Source organism: Rhinopithecus bieti, unplaced genomic scaffold, assembly GCF_001698545.2.
Source record: "Rhinopithecus bieti isolate Rb0 unplaced genomic scaffold, ASM169854v2 scaffold_76561, whole genome shotgun sequence".
In the NCBI taxonomy this organism is placed as follows: domain Eukaryota; kingdom Metazoa; phylum Chordata; class Mammalia; order Primates; family Cercopithecidae; genus Rhinopithecus; species Rhinopithecus bieti.
In genome coordinates, this window is record NW_016828394.1 from 732,052 (window position 1) to 750,341 (window position 18,290).

At 39.4% G+C, this 18,290-nt stretch overlaps 1 long non-coding RNA gene across 1 annotated transcript in view; it reads right to left on the reverse strand.

The window, feature by feature from the left end:
- Positions 1 to 440: 440 nt before the first annotated feature.
- The window catches only part of LOC108523761 (uncharacterized), a 31,659-nt gene continuing 13,809 nt past the window's right edge, over positions 441 to 18,290 (reverse strand). Inside the window, exons 2-4 of the long non-coding RNA XR_001883888.1 lie at positions 4,450 to 4,640; positions 2,593 to 2,781; positions 441 to 717 (exon numbers count right to left, since the gene is read on the reverse strand). This is a non-coding gene — a long non-coding RNA (uncharacterized LOC108523761). The remainder of the gene's footprint in view (positions 718 to 2,592; positions 2,782 to 4,449; positions 4,641 to 18,290) is intronic.

Consider the following 18,290-nt stretch of genomic DNA (forward strand, 5'->3'; position numbering starts at 1 on the left):
CTCCTGCCTCAGCCTCCCAACTAGCTGGGACTACAGGCGCCTGCCACCACGCCTGGCTAAGTTTTTGTATTTTTAGTAGAGATGGGGTTTTACCGTGTTAGCCCGGATGGTCTCAATCTCCTGACCTTGTGATCCTTCCGCCTCGGTCTCTCAATGTGCTGGGATTACAGGCGTAAGCCACCGCGCCCAGCCATGATATAAGAATTTAATGTTCTTAAGTTAATGCTCTTGTAATTAATATGAGTATTAATTTAAGCACATCAAGAGTATTATAGCTTTGAAACCTTACCAATTAGTTGTTTTTCTTGGAGTTCAATAATCTACATCCAGAATATAAATATGATGTGCGTAAACACACACACACACACACACACACACACACAAACACATCTATATCTGTGTATATATGGAGAACTTTGAAATCAGCACAGCAGTGGAGTGAGTTTGAGGAAGGTAAATATTCCATCTGTAAGACAATGGGTTGTAGGCGTCTCTAGGACCATCAAATGGAAAGTTGGAACAAATATTTGGATATACACATACATATCTAGAATTTCAGAGATCCGAGTTTCAGCTCAAAGGTGTGAGAAGGACTCATAAGGAGGCTGGGGTTGAGTATGTGAAGAGGCTGTAGGCATGCTGGGTCTAGCTCTCTGCAAGCTTTCTAAGGCAAGGAGGCAGCACATCCTCTGGTGGCAGGTGGGGAACAGAGATGACCTGTATGGGTACAGGAAGCATTCTTAATTTTGCAGTGCCATACAACCTGCACAAATTGCTCACTAGTGAATGCAGAGGACCTTCGTTGGTCCTGTGTTGGTTGTTGCCTTATGTATCAGTTCTCCCCATTCCAACAGCTTCAATTTCCCTAAAGAATCAACTCCATTCTGACCGCCAGCATTAGAAGATGTGATTATGACTAAGCCTACGTGAGCACCCCATCTGCCAAGCCGCTATGATTAGTTTAGGTTAAGCAAATAACCTGAGCTGGCCTAACAATTCTCTGGATTTTTCTGAGAACACTGGAACAAAAATACATTCCCATTTCTGTAGCATGTGACTAAGGAAACAGATATGCCAGAAGCTGCTAGCAGCAATGTTTTGAATATGAAAAGATCCAGTTTTAGGATTAAGATGTCACGCTAGAAGGTAGACCAGAAAGACGGAGAGAAACAGGCACTCTAGCAGCATGATTTGAGCTGCTGGATCAGTCCTCACCTGAAGCAAGTCCTTACTCTGGACTTTTCATGTTTATGAACTAATAATAAAGTACATTTATCATTTAGGTTAGATCGAGTCAAAATTTTACTAATTTTAACCAAAAATTAATTGAAGTATGACACAGAGAGACTCTAGTTTTTGGTGGAGTCAGCTGTGTACTGAGCTGATTACACAGGCTGTCAGAAAGACATTCTGGGCTGGAGGCTCTGGACATGCAGGATCCTGGGAGTGGTTGATTAGATCCCTTGTCTTGGTTTACTTAGATTATATGCCATTCACTTGCAAAAATTTGTGGTCCAAGTAGAATTCTTCAAAAACTATTTGTACAACTGTAATTGGATATCTAATATATTGGTCAGCTTGATGATGCTTCCAAATCATTCTAATATGAAAGAGTGGTAAGTTCTTAAAAGTCATGATTAGGTGGGGACTCAGCAGCTATAAGTGATTGCTGGCATGAGCTATGCTTCCTTCCTGGAGTCATATTCCACATGACACTGATATCAAGTCACCGACATTTATATGAAGTTATTGTCTTATACGAACAGAAATTCACCATTCACTGAAGCAGCAAAATTTAACATCAAAGCTGGCATCATTACATATAACGTATTTCCTTTGTAAAGTAAAAGATGTATTCAGGGAGAACTCTAATTAGGTTAAGAAAACAGTGGGCCATGAAACATTTCTTTCAGGAAAGAGAGGGCAGCACAAGCACCAGCTCTAACTTTCAATGAATTTAATGCAATAAGTTGTTCTACTAGACAAGGAGTCACAAAATCTGGCCTATGGCCTATCTTTGTAAATACAATTTTATTAGAACATAACCATGCCCATTCATTTACATATGTTATGGCTATTTCCATCCTACAACAGCTGAATTGAGTAGTTAGGAAAGAGACTGAATGGCCTGCAAAGACTAAAATATTTACTACCTATCTCTTCATAAAAAAGCTTTTGGATCCCTACTATTAGTCTGTGAATGAAGGCAGAACTATATGATTTTCATCTTTGTATATTTTCTTTACTGTATATTCAATGCTTGTTAGATATTAATCATTGTGCTACTGCACTTAACATTTTAAGTCCTAAACAACTCTATGGGGTTAGATCTTCTTCTCTTGGTTCTACAGAAATCAATGAGGCAAAACAATTTTCTTGAGGATACACAAGCAATAATTCCCAACCTGGAAATCACACCCAGATCTGCCTGTCTGACCCTGTGCTCTTAACCACTGCACTTCCTACACGGTTTCTCCATCCCTTTAAACAGTTCTAGGTTCATAAAATGACTCAATACTGGATGTTGAATTGAAATTGAATCAGAATTACTACTTTAAAGTATTTGTTTACCTTAATAAATCATTTACCCACCAGGGAATACCTTGCTAATTGAATTCACATAAACGGCCTGGGGAAAATTGGCAAGACGGAAGCAGTTTGTTTCCAAATGTTTGTTTCCAAATTGTTTCCAACATGAAGGAAGAGTTTCATTGGCCTTTTTCATACAAACTATCTGCTCAGTTTTGGTCTCCAATAGGAATCATTGACAAATCAATAAAGCTGACCAAAAGAAAGAAAACAGAATGATTGTTAATAGGATGGATGAAATCCTTCTCTATGAAAAAGAGAGTAGAAAAGACCACATCACTTCAAATGGGGATAACTTGACACTTATTGTGCTGCCTTTTTGTGCGGGGTGACTCAAACCAACAAAAAATGCTCTGTGCACAAAAAAAAAAAAAAAAAAAAAAACAAAAAAAAAAAAAAAAAAAAAAAAAAAAGGGCCCTGCGGCTCAAAGCTTTACACAGGTGAAGGACCTCACTTGCTTCCAATGACTGATGAACAGATGCAATGCTTTTCACCAGTTATTCCCCAGCCTCAGGATGGCTAGGTCATGTGGACTGCTATACCATGGCTTGCTACTGCACCTCTCCCTTCCCACTTTTCTCATTCTGGGCTTTCTCAAATGTGGTTTTTATTTTTATTTACACATTTTTTGAGATGGAGTTTCACTCTTGTCACCCAGGCCGTAGCCCAATGGCGCGATCTTGGCTCACTGCACCTCTGCCTTCTGGGATCAAGCAATTCTCCTGCCTCAGCCTCCCAAGTAGCTGGGATTAAAGGCACCTGCCACCACGGCTAATTTCATATTCTTAGTAGAGACAGGGTTTCACCATGTTGGCCGGGCTGGTCTTGAAGTCCTGACCTCAGGTGATCCACCTGCCTCAGCCTCCCAAAGTGTTGGGATTACAGGCCTGAGCCACCACGCCTGGCCTTAAATGTAAACTATTGCCTCTACAGACAAAATGCAAAGATGAGATGCAATAGTAATGGAGAGGCACTACTGGATTAACATTTTATCTTTGCATTTGAGAAGACTCCCCTTCCCAAATCATATAAGCAACAAAAAGGTAGCTATTTCTATGGGAAGAATGAAACAAAAGTTTTCAGTGCCAGAGACAGCTGTGGATATAGTTGGCTTATTATTATGGAATATTATCTTTTTAGAAAAGTAGAAATCTCTGGGTTGAAGGCCTCAAACACACTATGAACATTTGTAATGAAAACCCCCATTCTATGTGCACCACAGTCCCATTTCCAGAAAAGAAACCTTGTCATGCCAGAAGCAGAGTTGTTTTCTGTTATTAAGCATGCACTGGGATTATCAGAGGTGACATGGAGAGTCAGGGGTGCTGCTGGAAGAACATTCTGGGAAGCAGATAGGAAGATAGTTACAGAGGTATGTCTCTGGGGTGTCTTGGTGCCATCGCCAGTGTTTTCATCATCCCAGTTAACATGTGGATTCTTTATCATATTTTTTTCTTACCCAAAAGCAGAAGTTAGCAGTAATGCTTAAAGGTTTCAGTCCTCCACACAACACTCATTTTAGGGATTCATCTTAGAAACAATTTTCTTTCAGTTGTCATTTGTTTTTTCTGACAACTGCAAATAAGCCTATCTGAGCTTTTCTCATCCGTTTTGGAAAACAAAAACATTTTTGACTAAGGCAAAAGTTGTAGAATTACCATTCAGTTATTATTTAACTAAAATTCCCCATCTTCTGTATGCCTCCTCCAATAAGTTCAGCCAGCCTTGATGTCTACTCTTTCCAAATGACTCACAGCCTTTGCTTCTCATACCTTGACTTCTCAAAGTGTTGTTTTTGGATTACTTGCATCAGAAATACCTAGGTGAACATGTTACAAATGCACATCTTTGGACCTTACCTCAGTCATCCTGAATTGAATATCTGAGATGAGACTCAGGCATTTTAACAAGCTGCCATGATTCTTCTACTCATTGAAGTTTGAGAATGGTGGTTGCATTGTTTCCATTTTGACAATGAGTAATTCTCAGATGATCCCTTTATATGTCCTGTTACAGTCACGTGGGCAAGTTGTGTCCTGCATAAAAGCACCTGGTCAACAGGGAGGGAGGATAAAATCAAGATGCTCACTCTGGTGCAAGATTGTGCCCACCAGAGGAAGAAGGTGCTTTTTCTAATTTGCACAAATGTCCCTTGGTTACTCACTGGTTACCCACAAGGCTACATCTGCCCGGGAGGGGCATCTTTTTCTAATTTACACAAGGACTCTGTGTGGGCTGGCAGTGCCCTACTTGTAGGTCTAATTTATAAGGCCCATGAGACAGTCATCACGTGTTAAGCTTTTTGTCCTCCTTCCCATTGTACCACACACACCAGTAAAACTCAATATTTGTAGAATCAAATTGAAAATGCTAATAACATATTAATACTAGAGAAAGAAAGACAGTTTTATCACTCAAATAACAACAGTCTCCTTCATTTCTCTCCTCCCCTGAATTGAGCAAAATCAGCAGAATTTTCCATTGCAGACCACAAATTGAACATACAGTCTGTGTGGGGGGCAAAATGAAACTCTTCTTTTCCTTCCTAGTGGAAATAAAACATTTTGGCAGTAATTCTTGGATTGTTTTCTTTGGAAATTGCATTCATGTGATTTTCAAGATGTTTCCCGGGCTTTGTTGAAATTTGATCCATTTAACAAGAAACACATAACTGAATTCATGTTAAAATTCTCAGGGTTACTTAAGAATAATTATGAGTTGTCCATGTGTGCTAGAAAAACAGTCCAGACTTCCTCAAGAATGGGAAGATTATTTGTCTCTCTGGGGTAATGTTTCTCCTGGTTAAGTATGCCCAGTGAAAGAGTTTGCTCAAGAAGTGACCCCGAGTTTTTCCCTGCAAAGGAGTAGACAGGCTTCATGAGTTTTACCCCCAAAGCCATTTTCAGAGGTGATTTATCATGTGAACCAAGGGTCTCTATGAACTTCTATGGAAATGACAACATAACATCTCACACACCTAGAGAGAGTGAGACTTGGGCCGAATTCTGAGATGTAATGGTTGGATTTCATCTAAATCATAGTTTTCTGAGCTTACTTTCTTGGCTAGCCTTTCCTTCACTTGTACCCTTCTTTTTTACTAAACCCTCTAAGCTACAGCGAAATCAAACAAAGCCCCGTAAATCTCCCTTGCACTCATACCACTCCTCTAACACAGAAATGGAATCCCCTGAGTGTTCACAGACTCACAAGCAGCAAAGATGAAATAAATGGAGAAGTGGGAGTGGACCCACTCCAGCCTGTGAGTTGAAGCTCTGCTGTGGGCTAGCAAGTCAGGAAATGCTTCTTGTTCCACCAATATTGAAAAAAGAAAAAAAAAAAAAAAAAAAAAAAAAACAAGGGGCCGATCCCTATTCATCTCTTTCTTAGCTGAACCTCTTCTGGTTGTAGGTAACACACACCCATTAGTTAGGGGTATTCATTGCAAAGATACAGGAGTGTGTCATAGAACCCAAAGTCCACAGAAAGAATGAGAACTGGGAATCAGAGGTCATCAGTACACAGGCAGTGTTTTCTCACCACTCTTCATCTTTGCTTCTATCACTTCATGTACTAGCTTCTTAACCCCATTCTACACAGGGAACACAATATTCTCTGGTTTAAACTTTCTGTTTCAAAGGTCAGCCCAGATTTGCTTTTCTTCATCCTGATTCCAAATTCCCGAGGAAGGGAGGTTGATTGACTCATTGTAGATCTGTAACCTCTTATGGTATAGTCATCTGTGGCTAAGGATAGAGTCAAGCTGGACCAGCATGAGTTCTGGGAGCTTGTCTCCATTCCCTTCTGGATGGTGGGAAGGAACATCCCTGGTAAAGCAAACTAGGCAGAAATTGAAAAGGGAACCTATAAAATCCTAATGTCTTTGATCCTAGAAACAAAATAGCCCTTTAGGTTCATTTATCCCAACCACTCATTCATGGTAGGGATTAGTTCTGCCACATACTTGACTAATAATTGATAATCTTTCAGCCCTGCTTGATTCCCCCACATGAGGATGGAGAGTTTATACCTTATGAGGTCTCAGTATTATTAACATTTCTTTCTTAGATTATAACAAAAATTCTTGTAGCAATGCCCATCCAAAGATAGTTCTAACTATTAAAGCACCTTGTATCTCTAACTTTGAAGTGATATATATATATATTATATATATATTTTACAAATTACATATATTCATATATAATATATTATCTATAAATTCAGGAGCTTAAAAAGAGGTTAGCAAGAAGAAAGATGGTATGAGAAAAGAGCATAGATTCTGGTGATAGACTGCCAATTTTCAAATCACTATTCATTAGCTCTGCAACCTTCAACAAACACTTGAGCCTCTATTTCTTCAATTGTAAAACGATCACAGTGTCATGAAGATGAAATACTGTAAAGTGCAGAGAACATTCAGCTAAGTGTCTGACACAGAGTTGAAGCTCAGTATGTGTTATCTGCCATCATTTTCCTTTAGCATTACTTACTTGTAGAAATACAACCAAATCACATATTTTCTAGGCCTTCTGTCATTCTGTCACTGATATTCCTCAGTTTGACCAGATAACTTTCTTCAAAGGGCCTTGTCCATGCCAATGTGTAAGGCAATGACAGCACCAAAATGTTTTTCAGACACAGCCTGGGACTTGTTTCTGGTGAGCAGGCTGGAGAAACATTCGCGCTTCACAGACCACCTGTCAAAAGGGCGGGTACTATTCTATTTGTTATTCAAGCATGCAGCTGAAGCCTTCTCGCTCAAGCTGTAATGATGGGAAGTGAGTAGAGAGACTACTGCATGTGTAGTTTACAGAATTGAAATACAGAAGTTGACATTTTTATGATTTTCTTAATCTTTGTGAGTAAGTGGTGTAGCCAGAGTTAAGGAGCTCTGCATCCGTTCTCACCTCCTGGGATTGATGTAAAGGTGTAGAGAGAGAAAAGAAATGGAAACAATTGGAGCTACCTGAGGGATGCATTTGCTATTTCTTCTCCCTAAGGAGCCAAAGCATAATGTCAGGCTGACCTAATTCATGGGGACAGCATTACTCCCCAGGCTGCAGGTGCCCTCAAAGCAAGAGGTACCAAGAATGTGGTCAGTTAACATCTGTTTAAGAGAATTACTATTGCATTTTGGCCTGTGAATAGCGTGCCCATGGATCTTCCTGGCAGCAACATGGAATAGAATTGAGTGGGCATTTTGAAGCAGAGCTTCTTCCCTGTTCTGGGGTCACTGAGGGCTTTGGGAATTGTGCCTGGGCCACATGCACCACATTGGTTTCCATAACACTTGCTGGGCAGCCAGAACTTGTCAGACATATCCCAAGATCTTACTGCTGTGCAGACATGTAATATTAAAAAAGAAAAAGGGGCTGGAGGAATATCACATGTCCAAGTTAACCATTTACTAAACACAAGATCTATGTGAGTCATGATCTTTAAATCAGCAAACATTTACTATGCACTTGCTAGGCACTCTATATATGGCAGTGCCATTACAAGGGAGGACAGAATGTACCCAAGAGTACTAGGAGTGTAGAATATAGCCAGATTCTACCCGGGATCAGGGAGAACTGAGAAAGTTTCTCAGAATGTGTGGTATTGATGAGCGGCTTAAACAATGGTGTCAGTTTCCAAGAATATGTAATCAGATGAAAAATGCTCAGGGTGTAATGCTGGGTGAAATACACATATACTAAATCTTTTATAGCACAGTTGAATTTGATTACACAAAGCATAAACAAAATATAAGGCAGGCACTTTTTTTTCTATTTTATCTTCTATTTATACCTACCTGATGAATAGATGCAATTATTATCTGCATTTTGTTATGTATTTAAGAAAAAAGGAAAAAACACAAAATGTTAATCTGAGTGGTTGATTATGAGTAAATTTTGTTTGCCTCTTAATAGGCTATTATAGCATTTAAGGTCTCAGATAAAAATTACGAATATGTTATTTTCAAATAGACTCTTACATATATGGTCAATTAATTACATATATGGTCAATTGACAAAGGTGCCAAGACCATTAAATGAGAAAAAGGACAGTCTTTTCAACAAACAGTGCTGGGAAAACTAGATATCCATATGCGAAAGAATAAAGGTAAACCCTTACCTCACACCATATACAAAAATTAACTCAAAATGCATCTAAGACCTAAACAAGAGTTAAAACTCTAAAACAGTTAGAAGAAAGCATAGAGGAAAATAATGGCATTGGATTTGGCAGGGATTTCTTGGTTATGAAAACAAAAGCACAGACAACAAAAGAGAATAAATAAATTAGGCTTTATCAAAATTAAAAACATTTGTGCATGAAAGTACACTATCAAGACAATGAAAAGGCAACCCATAGAATGGGAGGAAACATTTGAAAAGCATATATTTGACAGGAGATTAAATTTCACAGTATTCTAAAAACTCCTATAACCCAACAACAAAATGAACAACAAATTCAAAATGGGCAAACAAAATGTGGTATATACATTAATGGAATATTATTCAGCCATAAAAGAAATGAAATTTTGATGTGTGCTAAAAAATGGATGAACCTTGAAAAACATTATGCTAAGAAAAATAAGCCAGATACAAAAAAACAAATATTGTATGATTCCATTTATATGAGGTCCCTAGAATAGGCAAATGCATACACACATAAATTATAATAAAGGTTACTAGAGGATGTGGAGGAAGAGAACATGGGAGTTATTATTGGATAGGTACAGAGTTTGGGATGATAAAAGAATTCTGAAAATAGATAGTGGCTACAAAAAAAAAAAAAAATACTTCCTGAGGAAGGGAAGGATACTCCAGGCATGGAAAAGAGAAGTGAAAGCATGGAGGTGTGGATGGTCCCGTGTTTGAGTCCAGTGAAGCTGTGTCATAGGTTGTATTAGAATGAGAGTTTGGGGTCTGAGGCCTGGTTAAGCAGGGCCCTGAATGCCACTCAAAGAGGGGGAATGGCTTGAAAACATACAAGGCTCTCAAGCTTACTTTTACATGCTAGACCTTTACCCAAAAATCCCTCAATTGTTTTGTGCTACTCTTGAAATAAAATGTAGGCAATCTAGCTGTGATTGCATTCACAAGATATTCTGGAATCCTCTTTTTGCATTGGCTTGAGATGGTTTCTGCTTCCTTCAGATGAAAGACCCTTGACTACGACATGAGCAACCTTGGTCCATCCAAAGTACACCTGTCTCCAAATCTCACCCTCTTCCTTCTGCTACTCAGTGAAGGCCAGAAAACACATCCTGTATGCCCTGCCCCAAAGCATGGGGCGGTGTTCTCACTCTCCCTAAGGTGACCTATTATTCCTAGGCCTCACTAGCCTTTCCCATTCCACTAAGGGACTGGGGAAATGTGATGACTCAGTTTTAAAGCTTACCACCCAAATTTTAGTGATGCCACTGAGTGTACAAAAGGGACACCTGTGTTTTCCCTTCCATGTGATAAAGTTACTAATCATAAAGATTGATTTTTCATTTTTCACAACCCAGGACAAGCAAGAGTCTTGGGCCAGTAAACATTTCCCAAGAATTATCTCATAAATGCATTTCCACTTGAAACAGTCCTTGGAACTTGGTGCTAACTTAAGGCTCACTTATGAGGTTGTCTGAAGACCCATTTTTAAATGAATATGAGGTTTCTTGATTCTTGATTGAGCACCTACCAGGAACAAGGCCTATGGGATATACACAAGTAAATAACAAGGCTATTGCCCTTAGGATATATACACAGGTAGGAGTGGGAGAGATAGATATTCCCAACTAACTCAAAGACAGAGGGAAGTCATTACCACACCAGTCACACAAATAAAGCATTGCATGGAACTTCAGGGGAGGATCATTCTGTTCCAGGTCAAAAATTACAATTGATGTGACCCTTAGATGAATACAGATTCAATGAAGAAAAGTGTTTCAGCTGAGGAAGCAACAGGCACAGAGGCATGGAAGGAAAAAGTTCTAGGAGTGAGGGACTTTCTGACATAGCAAGAACTAGATTGTCTGGAGCTATGCTGCCCAATATAATAGCTAATAGGCCCAAAAGGTGATTTAAATTTAAATCAACCAAAATTAAATAAAATGTAAAATTCATCTCAGTTGCACTAGTCATATTTCAAACTTACATAGATGAGCCACATGTGGCTAATGGCCACTGTACTGGACAGCACCGACACAAAATATTTCTACCATCACAGAATGTTCTATCAGACAACAGTAGACTACAGAGAAACAGGAACAAGAATTAGTTAGAGTTGAGGCTTATTCCTTACCTAGACATTTGGTAGGAAACATCAACATAAATTCTAAATTTTAGGGATGAATTTTCTTTTTACCTTTTCTTTTCCTTTCTTTTCTTTTTTTTTTTTTTTGAGATGGAGTCTGGCTCTGTCACCCATATTGGAGTGCAGTGGCACAATCTTGGCTCACTGCAAGCTCCACCTCCCGGGTTCATGCTATTCTCCTGCCTCAGCCTCCTGAGTAGCTGGGATTACAGGCACCCGCCACCATGCCCCGCTAATTTTTCTATTTTTAGTAGAGACGGAGTTTCACCATGTTAGCCAGGATGGTCTCGATCTCCTGACCTTGTGATCTGCCCGCCTTGGCCTCCCAAAGTCCTGGGATTACAGGTGTAAGCCACCACGCCTGGCCATAGGGATATATTTTCATATAGTATGCTATGCATTGACTATTGCTCCAGATGTGAACCAAATCACATGATTCACATATGTGATTTCTCTACCTTGTCAGTCAAGATTATTAGATTATGCTGCAGTAACAAATAGCCCCTTTTCTCCATGGTTTAATACAACAAAGAATTATTTCTTGTGCTCACTACATTTCCAACATGGGTGGTCACTCAGGGATCCAGGCTAGTGAAGACCTCATCTTGATAAACACTTCCTTAATTGCCAAGACAGATAAAAAAAAGAAGGTTGGTACTGAGCACCAGCAGCTAAATGCCTCAGACGGAAGCGACACACGTCACTTCCATTCACATTTTGTTGGCCGAGGCAAATCACACAGCCCCTGTCAAGTGAGTAAGAAAGTATCTCCTCATGTCACCAGAAAGACAGAATGCAACCAGAATACTTGTGTATAACCCTAAAGACTGCCACTTATGTTAATAATCAATTACCCACCAATATGTCCAAGCAGAACAATTGACCGCAAGTATAAAAAAAACAGTCAGAGCTGCGAAGATTGACAGAAACCTGATGACGAGAGGCCTTAAACAGCATTCAGGGACTGTTCTAGAACAAGTACCACTTATTTCCTTCACATCTCTAGGACATCATTTGTAAGAAAGAAGAATGAGAAGCCACAGCCATGACTATGGGGCTTTCTTCCATTCCCAGAATTGCTCCTTATGTAGCTTTCTATACCATAGTGGCTCCAAGTTTTCTATAGGAGGGTCCTAAAAGCACAAACCTAACCAGGAAGAATGCAATGAGATTTGTCTTAAGGCTGGGTTTGCTTAGCAAGATTGCTGTTTTTACTTAGAATGAATGTTTATTTGGAATGGCTTATGATGAGGGGACTGCTGATCAATATTAAAGGGAGGTAAAACACTTTCAAGCCTCCACCTTGCACTGTCACCAGTCTGTGACCATGAAAGGGAATCAAAGAAATGTGTGGTGTTCTGCCTCTTCAGACCAAAAAATAAAAATAAAAAGGTAGCCCACTAGGGTGGCCAACCATAGTGGTATTCCTGGGATGGAGCGATTTCCCAAATGATTTACCAGTGCTTTGGCAACTTTTTAGTTGCCTGGGAACAATCCCAGGCAAACTGAGATGGTTGGTATCCTATGGCCTAGAGAACATGTAGCTCTTAGACATATTTTATTTTGTCATTGGGTGTTATTTTTAAGTTTCAGTAAGTTAGGATCATTTAAGAATTAGGTTTCCTTACCCTCCAGATACATGCCTCTTTTAACAATTCAGAAGATGTATCCACGCTGAGACCTGTATTTCCTCAGAGCAGTCATCAACCAGGGATAAATGGTGGCAGCTGCCCCCCTTTAGACAGTGCATGTTCTTCGCATGTCTTCACAGACCTCACCTGAGCTGTTTTCACTTATTTGTGTCACCTTTCAGACCTGAGGCATAAGGTTGCACATTAAAAACACCCAGGTGGCCTTTACAGTTCCAATATTTAGACTATACCCCAAAACAACCATACAAGGATCCTAGGGGTGGAACCCTAGCATTCACATTTTTCTTAATATGGTAAAATACATATAACATAAAATTCAGCATTTTAACCATTTTGAATATACAGTTCTGTAAATTAAATACATTCATATTGTGCAACCATCACCACCATGCATCTTCAGAAGATTTTTTCATGATTCTGAATATAAACTCTGCACCCATTAAACAATAGCTCCCCATTCTTCCCTACCCCAGCCTCTGGTAACCACTGTTCTATTTTCTGTCTATAAATTTGTCCATTCTAGGTAGCTCACATAAGTAGACTCATAAGACAGTATTTGTCTTGCTGTGTCTAGTTTATTTCACTTAGCGTAATTTTTTTTTTGAGATGGAGTCTCACTCTCTTGCCCAGGCTGGAGTGCAGTGATGTGATCTCGGCTCACTGCAAGCTCTGCCTCCGAGGTTCATGCCATTCTCCTGCCTTAGCCTCCCGAGTAGCTGGGACACAGGTGCCCACCACCATGCCCGGCTAATTTTTTGTATTTTCAGTAGAGATGGGGTTTCACTATGTTAGCCAGGATGGTCTCCATCTCCTGACCTTATGATCCGTCCACCTCAGCCTCCCAAAGTGCTGGGATTACAGGCGTGAGCCACCGTGCCCGGTCTAGCATAATATTTTTAATGTTCATCCATGTTATAGCATGTGGCAGTATTTTCTTCCTCTTTAATGAATAATATTCCATTGTAGGTATATACTACATTTTGTTTATCCATTCATCCTTCTGTGGACATTTGAGTTATTTATTTTTTTTGGCTGTTGTAAATAGTACTGCTATAAACATAGAGGAACATGTATCTATTAGAGTCCCTGCTTTCAATTCTTTGGGGTGTATACTTAGCAATGGAATTGCTGGATCATGCTGTAATTATATGTTCAATAACATTAGTATTTTTAAAGCCCCCCCAGGTGATTCTATTTTGCAGACAAGGCTACGGACTTCTGCATTAGAACTTGCAAACTCTGAAGAATCGACACTTTCTCATTTCCATGTGTGTGTGGCAGGGAACAAATGAACATCTTAGTTAATTCAACCATAAAACAGGAGTTTAAAAACAGTTTTGAGAATACATAGAATGTCTTTCTGCCATCTTCCTGAAGCCTCTGAAAACAATTCTCTGCAGTCCTTTATTGGATGCTTCCATCAACCTTCCAGAAGAACTACCCTCAAAGAATATTTCAAATTTCATTATATATACTGCTTTAAAATTTTAACTCAATCTGTAGAATTTTATAAAAATGCACTGGATTAGAAAATGACACAAAAATAATATCCACTGGTTTTCTTTTATAATATCATGCAACTAAAGTGACACATTTTGGAGTAGTACAGTTATTAAAATGCAGCCCTGCGTCGATATGAATGTCACTTATATTTAAAAGGAAAGTAATTTTACATGATTTGCTCTCTTATTTTTTGTCCTAGCAATACAGAGAGATTTGTGGATTCAGTGACTTCATCAGATGGTCTTATTCCCTCTACCATACTACTTTAAATTAAGACTGGAAGCTTTTAGAATCCTTCTTCCCAGGGGAATTTATGAAATGTCAAAATGGTCACATCAGCCACTGGGGGCTGGCCTGGGAATAAAGACTTAATTTGGCCATGGGAATAGAAGAGGGATATTTCCTTGAACTTCTTTCGCCCTCCTGGTCTTTCTCCTATGAAAACATTCCATTGTGCTGTATCATTGTCCAAACAGAAACACAAGCAGCTGAACTCAATTTATCAGAGAGCTCATTTAGGTATCATCTAGGGATAGGAAACCCAACTTCAGTGACTTGAACACTGAAGGGAGGTTATGAATTCACATAATCAGGAGGAAGAAGGGTAGGCTTCAGATGAAGTGAGATCCAGAGGTTCAATATTCCCATAGTATGCACTTTCCCTCTCTTGGATATCCTACAGTGTTGTCTTCATTCTAGAGTGGCTGCCAAGCAGGTCCACACTCTCCCTTTATGTGACCAAAAGATCTGCTATAGTTCTGTATTTTCCCGCTTTACACCACACTGCCCAGAGGGAGTCATGAGGGTCTCCTTTAATAAAGCTAATAACGCCCCTTCCTTGATTGGGAGGCACGAATCCTACCCAAATCAGGTGACTGAGAATGGGAAGAGCATGTTCTCCCATAGGAAACTCAGGATTCATTTACCAAGAAAAGAGAGCAATCGATTCTGGGCAGCAAACAGCATGTGTCTATGATGCCAGGTGTGTTCTGTCCAATGCAGAGTACAGCATGACTCTTAACCTCCCTTGTTACAAGAAACGCTTTCCAACAGAACTTTTTGCAATCACAGAAATGTTCTTTGTCTAAGTTGTCCAGTGCAACATCTACCTAACTACGTGTGACTGACTATTCAGTACCTGACATGTGGCTAATGCAACTGAAGTACTTGACTTTTGAGTTGTTTTTAAAAAGTAAATTTAAATAGCCACATATGGCGAGGGGCTGCCATATTGTGCAGTGCAGTTCTAGAAACTGATATTCCATTAAAGCAAAGGAGATCACATTTGTTTCTCTGGGAAGCACATAATATTTATGGCATACAACAGAGCCTATTATCAATAAGCTTTCATATCTTTTTTCTGTTTATGAGATATGTATCATATCTTTGTCATTCTATATATCTGTAATTAATTATTTAAACTTAAGTGCAAAATTTTACATTTACTTCAGGTTAAGTTTTCAGAGGATCCCCATCCTTAAAGATATTTCTTATCCTGAATTTTAAAAATTCATAATATTACTTGCTCTACCAATCCTATGTTGGTCTCTATCATGAAGGGAATCTATCTTATAGCAGAGATTTTCTTTTTAACCTGAAGATTATAAATGGGTTCTAAGAGGATGCAAAACTATGGTAGATTTTAGTGTGCTTCTACTATGCTGTTTTTGTTCTCTCCAAGGGAAAGTTAAGTTCATTAAGTTTTCAAAGATTAAAATCAGCGATCTTGCACCTTTGCACAAATTATTAAAGCATGGCAGAAATCTATGGCCTGCTGTTAAAAATGGCCATCTGGATTAACACCAGTGTTTAAACCACAGGTTCTGTCTCTGGTCCCTGACTGCTGCTCACCATGTGGCAGAGCCACAAAAATCAGAAACTTACACATGTTGGTCTCTTTCTTTAAGTTTTGACTTCTTCCCCAAATCTGCTAACTGTTGTTCACGCTCTAGAGCCCTTGGGTAGTTTTTGTATTTTGTCTACAGTTTATAGTTGTTATGTGTGAGAGTGTCCTTCTTATTACGTTATGCATAACATTTATTTAACCAGATCTCTATTAATGACCATTTAGAATCTTACTAATTTTTTTTACTAGTTCAATCATTTCTGAAATGAACATCCTTATTTGTGCCTCTTGAGCAAGAATGCAACTAAAAATTGAGAAGTGGAAGTGTAGCTTATGGAGTAAGCACATTAAGATTATAAAACATGTGGCAGAAGGTCTGGAAACCAATAATTTTATCATAAATAATATCATATGAATTAACTATTTAGTATGAATATACATAATAGAAGTCCAACATTTATTCATTGTATCAAATGTACCAAAATGCTTTCAGAGAGGGTGGCTGCCCTGTAGTTACCACCAACATGCTTTCCCAAGTGTCTGAGTGCTGCCAATGCCCTGATACATACAGCTAAAGGAACTTTGATTTTTTTTTCCTCTAGAACTTTTGAAGAAGAGGCATTTCTATCCATTTGTAGTGAATTTTCGTGACTATCAAAAGCCACAAGGCCAGAGAAAGTAGAAGTAATTGGGCAATCCAAAGTACTTATGTATCCTTGATATTCTTGCTTACATCTTAAAACTGGGCTCAGGACCATAGGGACCATCTCCTCATGCTTTGCCTTGTCTCATGCTGTGAGGCCATCAGGGAAACATTGTATTTGTACATCCCGGAGTCAGAAAGTTTGCAAAAGTGCACACTGTGAGGGCAGGATGATGAAAATGAAGCTCCTCTCAACTGTCCACCCCTAATGTATGCCAGCCCCACTCTAAACAAATAGCAGCCTTCCCAAAGAGCAAACGTTAAGGATTATTAAACCTTCATTTCTTAATTTCCATTTTGATTCAAAAATCGCAGGAGGCTATGATCTTACTTTATGATTCTTTCCCTACGCAGTTGGAATTGGTGACATTTATAAGCTGGGAAAGGTAGGATTTTTCTTTATGGCATTAAATATTCCCTTTCATGATGGTGTTACACTTTACAAATGGCAAGTATATCATGATGTGACCTGCGTAGCGGTGTTTTCAAGGGAGGTTTGGGAGTTCTGAAAAATTCACCTTGCAATGTGGCATGGTGAAGGCCCACTATCACATCTGATGCACTTTATGCTGGCACTATGCACCATACCGGTGAGAGAAAGCTAACCAATACAGGGAAAGACTTGGAGTTTCCGTTTCATATTCAGCAAAGTTGTTTTTCTAATGAATTCTAAGAACATAACAAAGATGCCATTGGTATCAAGCTCTTTCATATTTTTTTCAGTCAGGTGTTTATGCAGGAAATACTAAGCATTCACATGTCCCAAGCCTCAATATAGACCCTGTGGGGAACACAAACATAAAATATCCTTAGACCAGCTTAGGGTAGGGTCCTAGTTAGTTTCTTGCTCAGGAGAGCTTCCAAGGTCAGGCTCTTTATGCAGTTCAATGTGGCAATATTGACATTTTAAGAGAAATATACTTTGTACCTTTATGGAAAGAATGTACAGCATGTGAATGTTAAGTAAAAAATTACAACTGTGTGAATTCAGTGAAGTGAAAGTTCTCACCCTGCTTTATAACGTAAAACCAGCTGAGTTCATATCCCTCCTTCCCCATTAGACAGCCGACATCCAGTGAGCAATGAGCCTCTTGCTTTTTATCCTCCCAGTTCATTTCATTCTTTCTCCTCCCGTATTGACGGAGTGACCCCTATGTGCCCGGCACCCTGTAAGAATAGGAAATGCACACTACGCCCCCTGGCACTCTTGCTTATGCTACCTGAGGATTCGAGGGCAGGCTTTACCTTCATAGCTCCTGCAAGGTGATCATGCCTTTTCCATCTCTTAGCAGAGTTCTAAGAATGCCCAGGACCATAAATCAACAAGTTGTCCATGGCAAACAATCTACCAGAGCTTGAGGATAGCTGGGCAGTATTTCTCTAGGGAACGAAGGCTGGCCAAACAACCAAAGTTTATTGAAGCTCTCCATACATTGCTTAAGACTAGAATTCACAGTCAACTGCCTGGGGTGGCTTTCACTCCATCCTTCCTTCCAAGAACCACAGAGATGAAGTAAATGAGCCACAGGAATAGGGATTTCTTCCAGGCTGGAGATATTACAACCCTTCTCTCAATGTAAGAGTTGGCTTGAAAAGGCAGCATTCACTATTGAGAGGATAACTCTAAAGAGGGCTTGTGGTTATAATGGTTTTATGATTATTTTGGATCTTTGTAAAGACTCCTGTGTTTGGGTAACTGATTCCACACTG